The sequence below is a fragment of the Dasypus novemcinctus genome, chromosome 14 (genome assembly GCF_030445035.2).
Source record: "Dasypus novemcinctus isolate mDasNov1 chromosome 14, mDasNov1.1.hap2, whole genome shotgun sequence".
Classification (NCBI taxonomy): Eukaryota; Metazoa; Chordata; class Mammalia; order Cingulata; family Dasypodidae; genus Dasypus; species Dasypus novemcinctus.
In genome coordinates, this window is record NC_080686.1 from 20116514 (window position 1) to 20132480 (window position 15967).

Sequence of the window (15967 nt, forward strand, 5' to 3'; positions counted from 1 at the left end):
GCTGAGGTGAACCCAAATATTGACAGTGTTTGTCTTCAATTCTACATCTTCTTCTGTTCTTTTCTTTTTGTTCTTCATCTTGCTTCCCAAGCCACCAGTCCCAGGAACCAGGATCTGTTTTTTGTGTGTGAGTGTTTGAGGCAGTATGTTATATTTGTTATAATTCCTGAGAGAACATTCTTACTATTAACCATAGTCCATCATCCACAGTGGGGTTCACTGTGTTATACAGTCCCATATTTTGTACAACGGTATCTGATTTTTTGAACCATCTCTTGAGCACAACAGATTGGGCTGTTGAAGTTTCCATGTTTTAGAGAATTGTGCCATCTGGCACTTTGGTGACTCAAGAAAACTTTAGGATGATAAATGTATGGAGTGTCATTCCATAAATTAGCTCCCATCCTTCCTACCTGTTCAGGCAAAGGTTCAAGATTCACGGCATCTAGACTCCAGTCCCAATCACCACTCTCTAGCTGGGCCTCGTAGCTCAGGTGTGTCAAGCTTATTTTCTCACCTGTAAAATGGTAATAATGGATATTTCAACAGATCCTACCTCACAGGGTGTAAAGAAAAAGAAAGAAAAGTCTGAACAAAACTATAAAACTTTTAATAGATATAATAGTAAAGATCAAACAGTATTTAAAATCCTTCCTCTAAGAACCCCACAAGAATTGAGTTATATTGTCTCTGGTCCCCAGAGAACAATTCCTGGCTCTTTCCCAAACCACTAGAAAGCAAGCTACACATTTTATTAAGAGATTATGATCTGGTCAGGAGATAAGGCCAGGATTAAAGGTTTGGCTAAAATGTAACATCAAAATATTTCTGAGTATGAATTCAGTGAATACTGCCTTCTACTCTTTTGTGTGGGTACATCTAGATGAGTAACTGAAGCACAGTTTTCAATGACCGTACTTAAGAGTTTTTCCTTCCCAAGAATTTTCTGGAAGTGTACTGACAGGGCAAGATTTCCCTTAGGATAGAACGATACACCTTGTTCTAGAAACGGGAGCGGTCTTTCACATTACCAGCAAGAGAGGAAGGCTCAAGTCCTATTCCAGGAGAAATAGGGTGGGTGATGTGGGTACTGTGTTGAATAGTGTTCAGTCTCTGTTAAATAAAAAACTTTAAATAGTTTCAGGGGTACAGTGAGTGGGAAAAGTTGGCTGTGGAGATAAAGAAACCAAGCCAAAATGACCTAAGATATAACATCACCTGACTTGCAATAAGAAATGTTAAAGTACATTTAAATAACAAGTCAGATTCTTCTCACGGTTTAAATTGTTCCTTGCATAAAATTTTACACCCCCCAAAAATGTTACTACACTTCAACATCACAATAACTTACAAACACAATGCAAATAAGTCTCTGTCATTTTGCCTGCGTTATATTCCACTGTGACCCTCTATTCAAAAAAAAATAATTAAGCAAATCAAGAATCAAATCACCTTCCTTAAGAATTCAAATAATTGTGATGTTTGCTATACTTCTGGTTAACTGTCTAAGTAAATGACTGATTTTTTTCTTGCATGAATTAAATACAGTGATGCTATATTTTCCTGTGATGCAGGTAAAGCATGTGCTAATCTTATTTCTAAGTTCTTATTTATTTATTTTTTTAGGAGGTAGCAACGATTGAACCCTAGACCTCGTACATACAATGCAGGAACTCTACTACTGAGCTACACCTGCTCCACCATACTCATGTTTTTAATGCTTTTGCTAATATGTAATACAGTCTGATAACCTAGAATCACCAAAAAGTCAAGTGTTTTTGATAATCACAATTTAAGTCCCCAATAGTTGAAAATTTCCGTGTTAATGCATACAAAAATCAGATAGGTTTTCTCAACTTTGCAGATTTTCACCTCCTCTGTTAAGATGCATTTCCCAAGTTTTCCCTAAATTTATTATCATTGTCCCTGGGATCTCTTATTTTCAAAGTCCATATCACTTCCTCATTATAAATAAAGAGCAAAGGTTCACTAACCTTTTCTAGTCACTGGAGATTCAGAGCACAGATTTCATTCATTAAATAAACAGCTGTTGAATACATTTCATGGGATAAGTCCTAGGGTCTAACCCTCTGTTCTCAAGTAGAAAACCCAACGGGCTGGGATAGGAGCATGGGAATGTAGACCAGGGGCTGGGGAACGTGGGATGGGGTGTTCCAGCAAAGGAGACCTGTCCCACAGTTCTGGGGTCAGAGAGGGCCTGCTGTGTGGGAGAAAGGGAAGTGACTCAAGATGACCAGAGCTAGACCCCAAGGCACTGGTGGCAAAAGCTGTGCTGGAGAAATCAACAGGGGCCAGAGTTTGCAAAGACCTCATTAACCATGTTAGAGAATTTGAATCATTCCCTGGGAACTTCGGGGCGAGCTTTGGATTGGACCCACTTTCCACTCAGCTGCCTTAGGGCAACTTATTTATCTTCCCTGAGACAGTTTCCTCGCCTGCAAGGAAGGATTCCAAGATCCGGGGAAGATGAGGCAAGACAAGAGAAGAATTTTAAATAGGCAAATTGACATTGGGGTTTGCAATTTAAGAAAACCACTGTGGTCATGTGAATTCAGAACAGGTTCCAGTCTGATCCTGCTCAAAGAACTGAATGAAGTTCTCAAATCCCAGGACATTTTCATTGAACTGAGATAATATTAATGTGCCATAAAGCACTATCATTTGATGATAAATCAAGTAAACCAAGTCTTGATCCGTCTGGTAGTTTGAATTATCTTCAGATAAGACGCAGCTAAAATTAAAAAAAAAAATCACACACACACACAAAGCAGCTGTCCTTGAGAAGCTCATGGTCTTGATGCAGAGAGGGATGACAGAAAAATATATTATTATAATGTTAGGGCTGTTCCAGGGCTCTGTACAGAAACCCCAGGAAGCAAGGAGGAAGACAGACTGCCTCCTCTGTGGGAGAGTAAAAGAGGACATTTCATTTGAAGGGTTACCTGGTGGGACAGGGAAGAACAGTGAATGCATTTGGCCCACTCAAATAGTGGAGGAGTTTTGCATGGCTGAGCAGGAGGTGCTGGGTGGAGGCTGAGAGGACACAAAGAGTTAAGTCGAGCAGAAAGAATGAGGTGAGACCTAGGAAGCTTCTGGTCTTTATTTTATTAGCCAGCAGGGAACCTCAAGGAGTCTTTAAGGAGGGCAACCCAATATAGTATTGGACCCTAAGTTATGCTGCAGCAACGTGGGTAGAATTGCACCTTCTGACTCTCCAGACAATAGTCTGAGTTTTCTGTGGTCAAAAAAAGTTATGAGAGCCTTAAAATTATAGAACACATCCTGAAGCACATAAAAATAGATTTATATGATTTTAAAATGTCAACATAGGAAAAGGAAATTTGTCGATATTTCTAAATTTTCCTGCCCTCCTCCTCCTGCCACATCCAAAATAAAGTGTCTAGGTGTAAATATAGCCACTGTCATATGTTCTTTGTTGTTATTTATGTCATTATAGTCTCATTCCCTTATATTAAAATAGATGCTCATCTCAGTTCATCTTTTTATAGCAAATATAGAGGGCTTCAGTAAATCTGTGACTATAAACCATAAACCTAAATTATGATACAAATGTGCAAATAGTTCTGAAGTTGGTCCTCTAGCTAAGGATTGAAAATGGTTTGAAAGAGGTAGTAGTTATAAAAACAGTGGGTTTATTTAAAGCCTTCTGAAGCCAGTTTTACTCTCTGCTCTTTGTCCATTTAGTTTGGAAGTCGTTTGGCAATGCCATAATTTTAACTTCTTCTCATAAATACAGCCTTTGCTTTGACACTGCCTTAGTCCTTCCTTGCTTCACATTTTCCAGGCATTTCCTGCCTGCCAAGCCAAATTTTCTCGTGCTTTTTTTTCCTATCGTGGAATTTTACTGCCAGATATCTCTGGGGTTCGTTTACAGTAAGTCCCTTTTTAGGTACCATAACAGTTCTTTTGAGTAACTTTCTCTCTGAACTGTGAAAGAGTAACTCAGAGATTCTGGAGTTCTGGGAAGCGAGTGTAGGGCAGAATATCACCTATGTTATAAATCAAACCGACAGGAAGTTACCGGCGGGGCTCTGGGATGACAGGAAACGTATAACGTTTGGAAAACGTCCTCAAAGTTCCCATCACCTATTTTTTTCACCAATATATGTTCAGAAGTTTGTACTCGAGACTAAAGGTTTAGAAAAAAAATGTTTTGGAACTTAGTTGAACTAAATGGTTCCCAAGCTCTAAATTTCCTCTGGGTGATGGATCGTATGTTTACGGTGAGGAGGCAATGATAGTGATAACTTCAGAAATCAAGAGGGTGTTTGAAAAAAAAATTTTTTTATATTGATTTGTAAGAGATTTTTGTTAAAATTAACCTTCTGTCATACAATGCGACGCAACTCTTTTTCACAGTTTATTGTATTTTGACTTTTGTTTTAGTGTTTTTATTACATAGATATTTTTAAATTCTTGTCAAATTTGCTTACTCTTTCTTTATGGCTTCTGGGCTTTTTGTCAAGGTTAGAAATTATAGGTGTTTTAATATTTTAAAACGTATTCACATCCTTAAGGGTCTTTATAATGATTTTTATATGGACATCTTCACTCCATCTGAAGTGTATTTTATTACAAGGTGTCAGCAGTCCAGCTTTCTTTTAAACGAGTTGACAGTTGAGCCATAGTTTACCTGCTGATTTGAAGCTTCAAAATTATAATAAAAGTTTTCATATGTTCTTGCTTTATTTCCAGACTTGTTTTGGTCCATTGCTCTGCCTCTATATTTCTGCAATGCTTAATTTATCTAGTTACCATAGCTTTATAATTGTGTCCCTATTAATTATTTGGGCTGGCAGTCCTTGTTGCTCCTTTTTTTTTTTTTTCAGATTTCTCCTGCTATTTTTGCGTGCTTATCCTTTTGGTTGAGCCAGCCTTTTGATATTATGTTTGGGATCCCATAGAGTTAATAGACTATTTCATGGAAAATTAACAGCTAAGAAAAGCACTATTGAGTGAGGAAGGGAAGTGATTGGAATTAGAGAAAAGACCAGTGTGTTGAAGATGAGCTAAAGAGAAGGAAGTGTGGCATAGAGTTAAGCCCACTCATTTGAAGTCTGAACTAAAGGATATTTAATGCTCCTAAGAACAACAAAGACATAAATAATGAGAAATATAAGCTTAAAGACCTGGATGGGGCATAAGAAATAACCTAGTCTAATGCACTCATTTTATAAATGCAGAAGCTGAGGCTTGGAAAGATTAGGACATGTGAAATTTACATAGCTAATAAGTGGTAAAATTAAGATTACATCTGATTCTCAGCCCTGATAGAGAGGTTACCTGCGAGCTCATCATAGATTCTTGAGTATGAAAATAACATGATAAAAAATATTAATTTGGCTGCTATGAAACGATGGACTGGAACAATGCAGTGAGGTGGCGCCAACACGGGGACACATTGAGGGGAAATGCTGGCGTCTGACCACGCACAATACACATCTACGTTAGCGTCAGAGGAGGAGAACAGCAGTGCTGAGCGGCCAGTGTGGAGATGCAAGGGCGAGTGCATTTCCTTCCCAATGAAGTCAGACCTGGAAGATATCAGCATGGAACGTGTGATCATGTCTTCCCCAAGAGTATATATGAATCATATTAAGATAAAACTGGGTTAAAAATCCAGCAAGCTATGACATACAGAGTGATGCTTACTTATCTGTACTTTTAAAATCACACAGAGGAGAAACGAGCCTACTTCACATTCTTACTTTTAGAACTGTAGCTAATATTGGGCCAATCTGTTCTTCAAGTTGACCATTTAGAGAAGGGTAAATATCAAAAACAAAACCTAAAGGAAGCCAAAGAATTCCCCACCCCCCCGAAAAACAGTCACTGAGAAAATGTTGCAGGCATTAAGTCTAAGAGTTGTGTTTTTAAAATATGAATTAAAAGATATCCTTCAAGAAAAAAAATTAAAATTGGTGTTGCCTCAGGAATCCAGACCGAGTAATGAAATGGAATATGCCTGGGAACTATGGCAGAAGGATTCAAGAGAAAAGAAAGACAAGCTTTCTAAAATATATATTTACCTGGTGACTGGTGCTGGGTTTTTGAAGAAATAATGGGTCAGATAAAAAAAGAAAAAAAAAGAAAAACAAAACAAAAAAAACATTTCTGCAATCAAGATTTTTCAGGGTTGAGTTCTTTCTCTCGCCTAGAGAATGGAAGTCAGGATGGACCTGGAGGGGTTGTGTGCCTTCCCTTCAAGCTCTTGCCTGTGGCTCTCCTTGTTCTCGTGACTCCTTAACTCCCATACTTGGCGTGGGCTAAGCCCTTCCCCGCTGTCTAAGCTCAGTGCTCCTGAATGCTCCATTCACCCAACCATAGCAGGCACCTGCAATGCCCTTCATGGAGTTGAATGTGGTGACCTTTAGGAAAGATGTTCATAAAAGACAAGTTTCGGCTTTGAGAGACTCCTACCCCGCAAGCTTCCATCCGCCTGACCTTTTCTGTAGAAGTTGCTCTCCCGCTTGCTCCCAGAATCTCAGGTGGAGTCAGAACCCAGCCTGTACTCCCTGGTGAGTGTGAGCCAAGCTATTCCACAGGTGCCTGAAAGATGCCATCTGACACAGCTTTTTAGTTCCTGCAGAACTAGCTGAATGCAGAGCCATTTTCCTGGGGTCATCTTCCCCAGACCTTTGGCGTGCTTGAGTTCTACTACTATAACTACATACAATTTCACGGCTCGGTTACCTTCTTTCTCCTCGAACCCATAAATGACAAGGATGATGGGTCCCTCCAGGGCTGGAGATGTGTGGGGTAAATGCGTGGATAGTGCCTGAAGACAAAAGAGGGAGATGGGGAGAATATTAACTTCATAATGATTATGAGAATGCAAAAAAGCAAGGGAAAGGACAAATACTTAATATTTCACAAAGGACTGTGGGACCAGGAAAACGCATAAACATATACGTATATTTGTACACACATCCACACATCACGTGCACATATACATTTATAGAGATAAATGAAAAGCCACTAATGATGTAAATATTAGACTATCAAACTAAAAATTATTTCAATGTTTTATTGTATGTTTTTGTTTGCTTTTAGTCATTTTGAAATCCAAACCCAAAGAAATACATACATTTCCAAAATGTATATGATCTCCAGTGTTTGTTACAAGGAAAAAGTTCCCCAGATTGCTTTGTCAGTATTTTCATAGTAATCAAGTTATCCATGCATGAGTTAATAAGGCAAAACAAGAACCCTTAAAAATGGACTGATTGGGGAAGTGAATGTGGCTCAACTGATAGAGCATCTACCTACCATATGGAGGGTCCAGGGCTCAAAACCAGGGCCTTCTAACCCATGTGTTAAGCTGGCCCATGTGTGACGCTGCCACATGAGAGGAGTGCCATGTCACCCCTGCGTAGGGGTGTCCCAAGCGCAAGGAGTGCGCCCCACAACGAGAGCTGCCCTGCATGAAAAAAGCACAGCCCACCTAGGACTGGTGCCACACTCACGGAGAGCTGACACAGCAAGATGATGCAACAAAAAAGAGACGCAGTTTCCCGGTGCCGCCTGATAATGCAAGCAGACGCAAAAGAACACACAGTGAATGGACACAGATCGCAGACAACAGGGAAAGGGGAGAGAAATAAATAAAATAAATCTTTGGAAAAAAAAAAGAACTGATCGTAGCAATGTTTTTGGTATAGGAGAGACTCTGTTAATATTTGTTCAGAACTTAGTGCTTAAAATAATTCAAATTGGTATAAATTCAACAATATGTGGAATTAAATCTGAGAAGAAGTTAGGGGCAAATTGATTCTCTATAATTATTTACATCTTTTAAGTCATTTCCTGAAACAATGTTAAGCATTTATGTTGTAATATTTGCTAGTAAAGAAGCTCCCACTCATCAGGTAACAGATACAAGTGTTCTGAAACTCGTCCTTGCTCCATCAGCCTCCCTGTCTTGAGGAGCCAGCAAGTCCCTCTGAAGATCTTCTTGGCTGTTGATGCATCACTTCTTTCAACATGACAGATGTTGTCTTTAGAGTGTGTTGTATTGCTATTTGGCAAGCATTATTCACTGGTGGTAGGTTCTTAATACATGAAGATATATATATATATATATATATATATATATGTGTGCATTTATTTGTCACTTTCATATGAAATCTAAGAGTAATAGTATAGTTTGGATTGAATTCACTTGATCTTGTTAAAATAGACTAAAAGATACCATATTCTTTGGGGGCATGTGAATGTTACCTCTGAGAACAGATCAAAATTGATGGCATAAAGGTTGTGCTCTAGGAACCCTACCAAGGAAAAGATGGCATTTATGGAATGCCCACCACATATCCAAGCATTTCCACATCCTATTCCATTTGTTTTTCACACAGGCCTGTGACCTGTGTGTTTTATTCCTTTGGCAGATGAGGAAGCTGAGACTCAGAAGAATGAACTAACTGCCTTGCCCAAGTCGATCCCACAGCTAAATGACAGAGCTGTGATTTGACCTCATATCTCTCTAGTTCCAATGCCTGTGTTCTCTGCTTCCTCGAAGCACATGTGCCTATTAAGCATGCAAATTGTTTGTCCACTCCTCCAGCACCCCTTTGAAGTCACTAATATGGATCTACCCTTACTGAGATGTTAAAAAAAAAAAAGATTCCTTCTATTAAAACAAAGATATTATTATTCTAGCAATGGAAGAACATGTATCATTGATACAAAGGCAGAGACCATCAGAGGTTCTGAGGGGAGGGAGAGGGAAGGATAGGTATAAAATGGGGGCACTTTGGGTGGAATTATCCTGCATGACATTATAATGATGGATACACGCCATTATACATTTTGTCAAAACCTATAAATTGTGCAGGGCAGAATAAAAACTATAATGCAAACTATAGTCCATCGTTAGTAGACATGCTTCAGTATGTTTTCATCAATTGTAACCAATGTACCCTAAAGAAAGATGTTAAAGGGGGAAAGTGTGTGTGGGAGGGTGGGGTATATGGGAATTCCCTATATTTTTGATGTAACATTTATGTGATCTAAAGCTTCCTTAAAAATAAAAATAAAAAAGAAGAAACTACTGCCTAAAAAAAAAGATAATTGGATTTTCATGTTACTTCTAGAAGTTCGAGAGTTTATAAGTGCATGGTGGTCATTAGTAATGGACTCTTTGAGCTTAAATGAGCACAGAGAAGCTTTTCATATGGAAGACAGCACCCAAGTAATCGATCTCTTTATTCACCAACTCTTTAGTGCATAGGGAACTTAATACTGGGAAGTTCCCCAATTAACCATATCTGTGAATGAAGGACAGTTACTGGGGAGGAGTAAGGGATGGGAGAAGAAGAGACCAACAAGAAGGATCTTGGAAGTTGTCTTTGCTATTAGGCCAAATTCATTTTTTCTTAGAAAGTGTGTCAATCAACTCTATTTTACAGTTTTTTGGCCTGTAGACAGCATCATTTTCACAAAGAAAGTATTTGATGAAGAAGCAAAATCACATGTCCTTATCCCTGTTAGCTGGAGATATTAGGTGTACATATGACCAAAATCTAAAACATCAACCCGTAATTACGTCATTCATGTAGATACTATTCTGATCCCCTCAAACAGATATATGTTATACCCTTCTATGAAAGGGGTATTCAAAGATTATATTAAAGATATTCTGCCAGTTCCATTGCTAATTTTTTCCTCACACAACTGGGAAATTTCCCTTTTAATATCTACAACACCTTGGAAAATATATCTGGTGCTCACAGATATTGTAATATTTTGAATTCTCATTCTACAAAGCAGCATGGTATGGTCAAAAGGACTCTGGATTTGGTCTTGAGTTGGAGTTCTGGCACTTTTTAATCATGTCACCTTGAGCATGCCTCACAGCCTTTTCAAAGCCTGTTTTCTAAGCCTCTATCTTGATCTGCTTATTCATGAGCAGATGCCTGAACTCTACCTTCCATAGCCTCTCAAGAGATGCCACAGCATAGGATGACCAAGCATGTGGTCTCCAGAGCCAGAATGCCTGGGTTCTCTTCTAGACCCACCAATTACAAATGGTGGGCCCTGTACCTCATTTTTCCTCATCTGTAAAACAAGCCAATATCGGCTGCATTAGAAGGCTGGCACGAGCTTCAAATGAGTTACTATTTGATAAGCGCTTGGACAAATGCCTGGAATATAGTAAGTGCTCCCTGAGTGTCGGTTAATAACTAACTTCTGTATCTTGACCCATCTTTCCCTGCCTCTCTTTTCCTCTTCTTCCTTTCTCTGTGTTGTATCCAACCTTGCTGCTTCTCTTGTGTTTCTTACCATAATCAGTGGCATCATTTTAATTCGCAACCCTAAAAGTCATTCTGTAATTTTTCCATTTTATTATTTTCATTATCCACTTGTTCTACCAATTCCAATTCTGAACCCAATGCACCTCTTATCTCAATCACCACAGCTTCTGCTTTGGCCAAGGACCTCCTCAAAGCTCATCAGTTTATGGCCATAAGCTAATTTTAGTTTCTTTCTTTCTCAAACCATTGTCCTCACTGCCACCATAATTATGTTTCTGAAATCATAATATTTGCAATTTTGACTGGTATAACTTGGTACACTATGCTTCAGAGTTTGAATTGCCATAAAAAGCAATGGAAAGTCACAAAATTACTTAAAACAAGAAATGACATAATTTGATGTATGTTTAAAACAATTTTACTCTGGTTGCTGTCAGGAGAGTGGGTTTGAGGGTGCCAAATGTGGGGCATGTACCAGCTCAAAACTCTTTCAATGGGTAGATGATGGTAGTGGAGATAGAAAAGAGATACAGTTTCAAAATAATAAAGCCTGGACAACATAGTAGCAATGAAAGGCCTATGATTGATTGATTAAGGAAAGCATCAGATTAACCTGCTAAATTTTATGCAAATGTTATTTATCATTCCCTGGACAGTCTTAAAGAAAGTGTCAGTTGAAGAGTTAATTTTAACTTCTATTTATTGTGTTCGATACATACCTTAGCATACTATAATTAATTTTTCTGCATCATCTCATCTCCACCACAGCATTTCTCATGCTGGAATATGTTCCAAACAAACATGTTCCAAAGAATGCTGGAAAAAGCCATACCAGGTTGAATTTCCAAGAAAAACCTTTAAAAAGCATACAATACATGCCAGCTTCTGAATGGAAAGCATGTACTTTTTCTTCTTCCTTTCCCTCTTTATGGTAGGAGATGTCTGCACATGGAACATCAGGTGAATGGATGGAAAAATGTCTTACATTTTACATGTCTAGAACCAAAGATCCCTGAATCTCCACAAAGCATCAGAGGAGACAGTGTATCAGCAAGCATTTTCATTCAGAAGGATGCCAGCCCTCATGTGCGTTGGAATGGATGCAGCCCTTTTCACACGTGGTACATTTCAAATGTAGTCCTTCAAGAGCCACTGTTTGTCCAATTATCTCTGTATGTCCCCTTGTCTGCGGAGAATTCAGCTTTATGGGAGCAACCCCTCTCTACTACATTCAAGTATTTCTTTTCCTTCCCTCAGAGTCAAAGGCTCTACATAGTAAGAGTGGACACATTATTCAACGAAACACCACTTTCTTCTTTCTGCCCATGCTTTCCTATATCTGTCCCATTTCATTTCACATGCTTTGCCACCACCCTTTTTTGAACATCCTCAAGCCTCCACCAGTTTCCATGAGCATGGAGTGTGGATGGATGATCCCTCAGGATTTTATTGTTGGCAATTCATTAGAAATGATTTTCTTTATTCAGTCAGTGATGATGCATAGGCTGAACGAGCCACCGTGGGGAAGCTAAGATTTTCTAAGCTTCAATTCCTACTTTCAAGGCATGTGGAGGTCACTAAAGGGAAAGATCACCCCAACAAGGTGCCATAAGTCCGGTGCAAATACTCTCCCCCAGGAGCCCACAGAGCCACAAGATCTGAGAAGGACCAAGTCTTCATGGAGGAATTTGAGCTGGGCCATGAAGCACCGGGACACCCAGAGATGAGAGCGAAGGAGAAGAAATGAGTGAAAGACATAAGGAACATAAGAGAACATGAGCTGATGCATAGGGCCTATTGAGTCTAGGAGGCCTATTAAAAGGCATATTTCTTCAGTTAGCGACACACTTTATGATCAGTTTTTTTGCACTGGCCCCATGAGAGGAATTTGAATCTACACATGGTGGCCATTTGGGTTAAAGCACTTATGTCCTCACTGCTTATATAACATTTCATCATGAATTTTCATTAGTTCATATCTTCACTGAGACCCTATAGACACAAAGCAATACTGCCAAAGAATGTTTAGACATATGATAACGACAAAATGAGCACTTTCACAAATCTTCTTGCTCAATGAACACAGCCTAGTTTTAAATGGTGGCACATCTCAATTTTGTGAGAGGGTTTTCAGGAGGGACTTTACTGAAATATTACAGAAAAGAGGAGTGCTGTTCCACAATTACATTTCGTCTGTTATGGAGAAGCTGGACCTGTTAAGAGCTGAAATGAGAGGAGAAACACCTGTCAAAGAGCAAGGAAACCAACAAGAATCCGTTTATTCTTGAAGTAGAATATTTCAGACCAGGAAAATTTCACTTCCTTTTGTTTTAAAAGGAAAACAGATATATATGCTTGAAACATTATCTATTTCCACTTTTTTCTTTTTTTTTTTTTAATTAAGGACTGCGCTTTCATAATTATGTTTGTTTTGACCTGCCACAGCAGTGGGAAGCCATGGTGCAGGTCTCATGTGGGCATCTGTGGAAGTATTTTTAATTTATATGCAATATTAGTTGAAACATATCCATATTAAATTAATGTACTTTTACTGGCATTATTTGAAGAGCTTGGAACATTAGCTTGGCAAATATCACAGAACCAATCCCACTGCATGAAAGCCTGGATTGTGTGGGAGAAACACTGAGGCAGGATGATTCTCTCCTGGTCCTAAATCTGAATATCATCTGCCATTTTTGTCCAGCTTCTCCCAGGAGCCCCGAGAGTTGCAGCCTTTCACCTGGGAACAGCAAAACAAGCTGGCAGACGGTCAAAGGCTTGTGGCAGTACCAAGAATACCTCAGGCATGAAAACTTTGGCACCATAATCAGGTGATGATTTTTATTTAGGGTGACACAGATTATAAATATTTTCCTATTTTCCCCCTATTTTTCCTATTTTTTTCTTATTATAACTATTTTATGCTATTTTCCTAGCCATTGTTTACTAGTACTACCCTTCACTCTCAAAAGTGCTCTAATATGTATAATAAATTATATAGGGTCATCCTAACTCCAGGGTCATTTATCTTCTGTTGAGGCATCTTCAGGGCTATCACTGGGAAACGTTCAGATGTATGAGACTCATCACCTCAAGGTAGCTGTAAATTCCTACCTCTCTTGGGGGTGTGTAACCTGAGTTTGATCAATCAGAGTTCCTGCCTGAGACTTTAGTTTTGAAGTGAAGAACTGGTGGCTGGCGCCTCCAGGAAGAAGCCGGCGGGGACGGGGTGGAAACACTGCAGGGTGCAAAGTGGCATCACGTGGTAGCGAGCACAGCAGATGTAGAAGTCCGCGCAACCGCGGTGGAGCTTCTCATCAGGTTGGTTCTGAGGTTTGGGATTTAGACATGCCGTGGTAGGTTGGCCTCAAAGATGTTCTCCAGTCCCCCCGATAACTCTGTGTGCTATTCAATATATTTTAATAAATGTTTTTTTCCCCCTAGCTAATTAGCCTGTTTCTGTTGCTTACAGCTAAGGACCGTGACTGAGCCATGGGCGAAGCTGAACTTTTTGAATTCATAGGACACTTCAACTGAATGCTTGGCCTGCAGGACCCACATCCAAAATGAACATCTTGTAGTACCGAATTCTCCATGCAAGCCTCTTTCAAAGAACAACGTCGTTCCTGAAAAAGGACTACTTATCTGTTACAAAGTTATCCAACGACAGGAGTTAATGTTTTTTCAAAAGATAAAATGATAAACTTCCTCCAGACATGTCAAATGGAAAGAATGTCAAGCCTGGCATTTTTAATCTGATGTTTTCTTTACTGGCTTCAGTGTTTTTTCCGAAATGTTGTGCTCTCTATAATGCCCACTGTGACAATCAACCAGATGGCCTCATTGTCAATAAAACTACCTGAATAGTGTTTAATTAGCTTTCTTCCCACTGCCAACTCACTCCTGCTTTGATGAGCTCATTAGAGAACGTAAACAGCAGCAGCTCATAAAGCTAGTTAAAATACACAATTAAATTCTTTATAACAGACTTCTCAAAGATCTCAGGTACCTTTCAATGACCAACAGATGCAGCCCATGACAGGGTGGTAGGGACAATATTACAATTTGGAAATTGTCATCATGTTCAGATCTAGAATTCTTTATCGACCCTATGATATAGTCTTTTTTCCCCCTGGGTACTTAGTAGTTGTCACTTTAAATGAGCATAAAAATCTGCACACATTTGGGCAAATGTCTTCACACTTATATTCCATTCTTTGCTATGCAATGACATTTCTCTTCGATAATAATATGCATGGGAACATACCACAGTGAATGACAAAATGTTTGAAGGCCAAGAGAACTTGGTAAATTAGAAAAACAGTGACCATCCCTAGTGACAGCACAGAGTGGTATCTGGTCTCCCATGGACGTGTCGCGATACCCTGTCTGGCGGTGATCAGGGCTTTCCACCCTTGTAGCTTCACCAGGGCCACGCTTACCCTGGACGCTGGTTTCTTCACCTCAGTGATCATGTTCTCATTGCCCGTGTAAGCACAAATGTACATGGAGGTGTTTCTACTTAAGGAGGCATGAGTTCCATTTGAGTAAACAAAAAAAAATGAGATTTGCGTCTTTAACAAAAACTGGCAATGGAGAGAATTTGCAAACATTAGCCAAGACTGTTCATAATTTCCATTATTCTAATGAACACGTAAAGGGACTTACTTTTCTCTGAACCTGGTATCTGAAAGCCCCAATCCCCCACGGTTAGGTCTTGAGAAAAACTATGATCAACTCGCAGAAGAAAACCGTCTCTGGCTTGACATCATTATTTGTTTTCATCTTTCTCCTGTTTCCCATTGCCCTACTCTACTTACCCATTAATTCCTCCATTTTCATAAAACTTCTAGTTACCAACATCTCACAACCTTTGAGTATTACCATTTAAAAAATTCTTTGTACTCTTTTTAAAAGTTATGGGATCCACAAAATACCTAACTTGGAGATCTGTGCTTGCTAGTAGGTAATATTTATTGAGGAGTCTCTGTGTCAGCCAATATGAATTCTTTTGTAGGATAATAAGGCCATCCTTACAAGGAAGGCATGGCTTTGAACATACCCATTTGACAGTTGAGGACATCAAGTCTTGAAGAAGATATAACAGTTCTGCCAATGTTCACCCAGGGAGGAAATGGCAAAGCCATAATTTAAGCCAGCACACAACAGCACCCATACAGCACCCGGCACAATTAGTATGAACTCAATAATAACAATGAATCCAGTGCCATGAATCGTAAAAGCACAGCACTGGAAGAAATCTTCAAAATGAACGAGGTCTTTCACCTATCTTTGTTAAGGGATACAAAAATCCCAACCTCATACAAAATGCCTCTTACTACCTTTGATAAGTGATAATATCTTTCCTAATTATTTCTGGGCTACCTTGATGAAGACTTTTCTTCCCATTGCAGGTTGAAAATAATAAGTAGAAGAATTATTTCAACTTTATGTGAAGGACTTTATCTTTACACACCAGAATACCCCGAACTATCTTTTAAATGTGGGATATGATTTTAGGGATTTATGAACTTTTAAACTATATTTTAGGAAAAAGGTAGAAAGTAAAGTCAATGAAACTTTTCTTGTGGTGATTTTAGGTTATATTATGGGAAAAATAATCATTCTTAGAACTTAATTATTAATTTTTAGTGTATTTAACCGGCTACTTA

At 39.0% G+C, this 15967-nt stretch overlaps 1 long non-coding RNA gene across 1 annotated transcript in view; it reads left to right on the forward strand.

Annotated features, from left to right (window-relative positions):
* LOC131273248 (uncharacterized) overlaps positions 1–14153 on the forward strand; it is a 39095-nt gene extending 24942 nt beyond the window's left edge. Inside the window, exons 2-3 of the long non-coding RNA XR_009180395.1 lie at positions 13000–13126; positions 13768–14153. This is a non-coding gene — a long non-coding RNA (uncharacterized lncRNA). The remainder of the gene's footprint in view (positions 1–12999; positions 13127–13767) is intronic.
* Positions 14154–15967: the final 1814 nt, after the last annotated feature.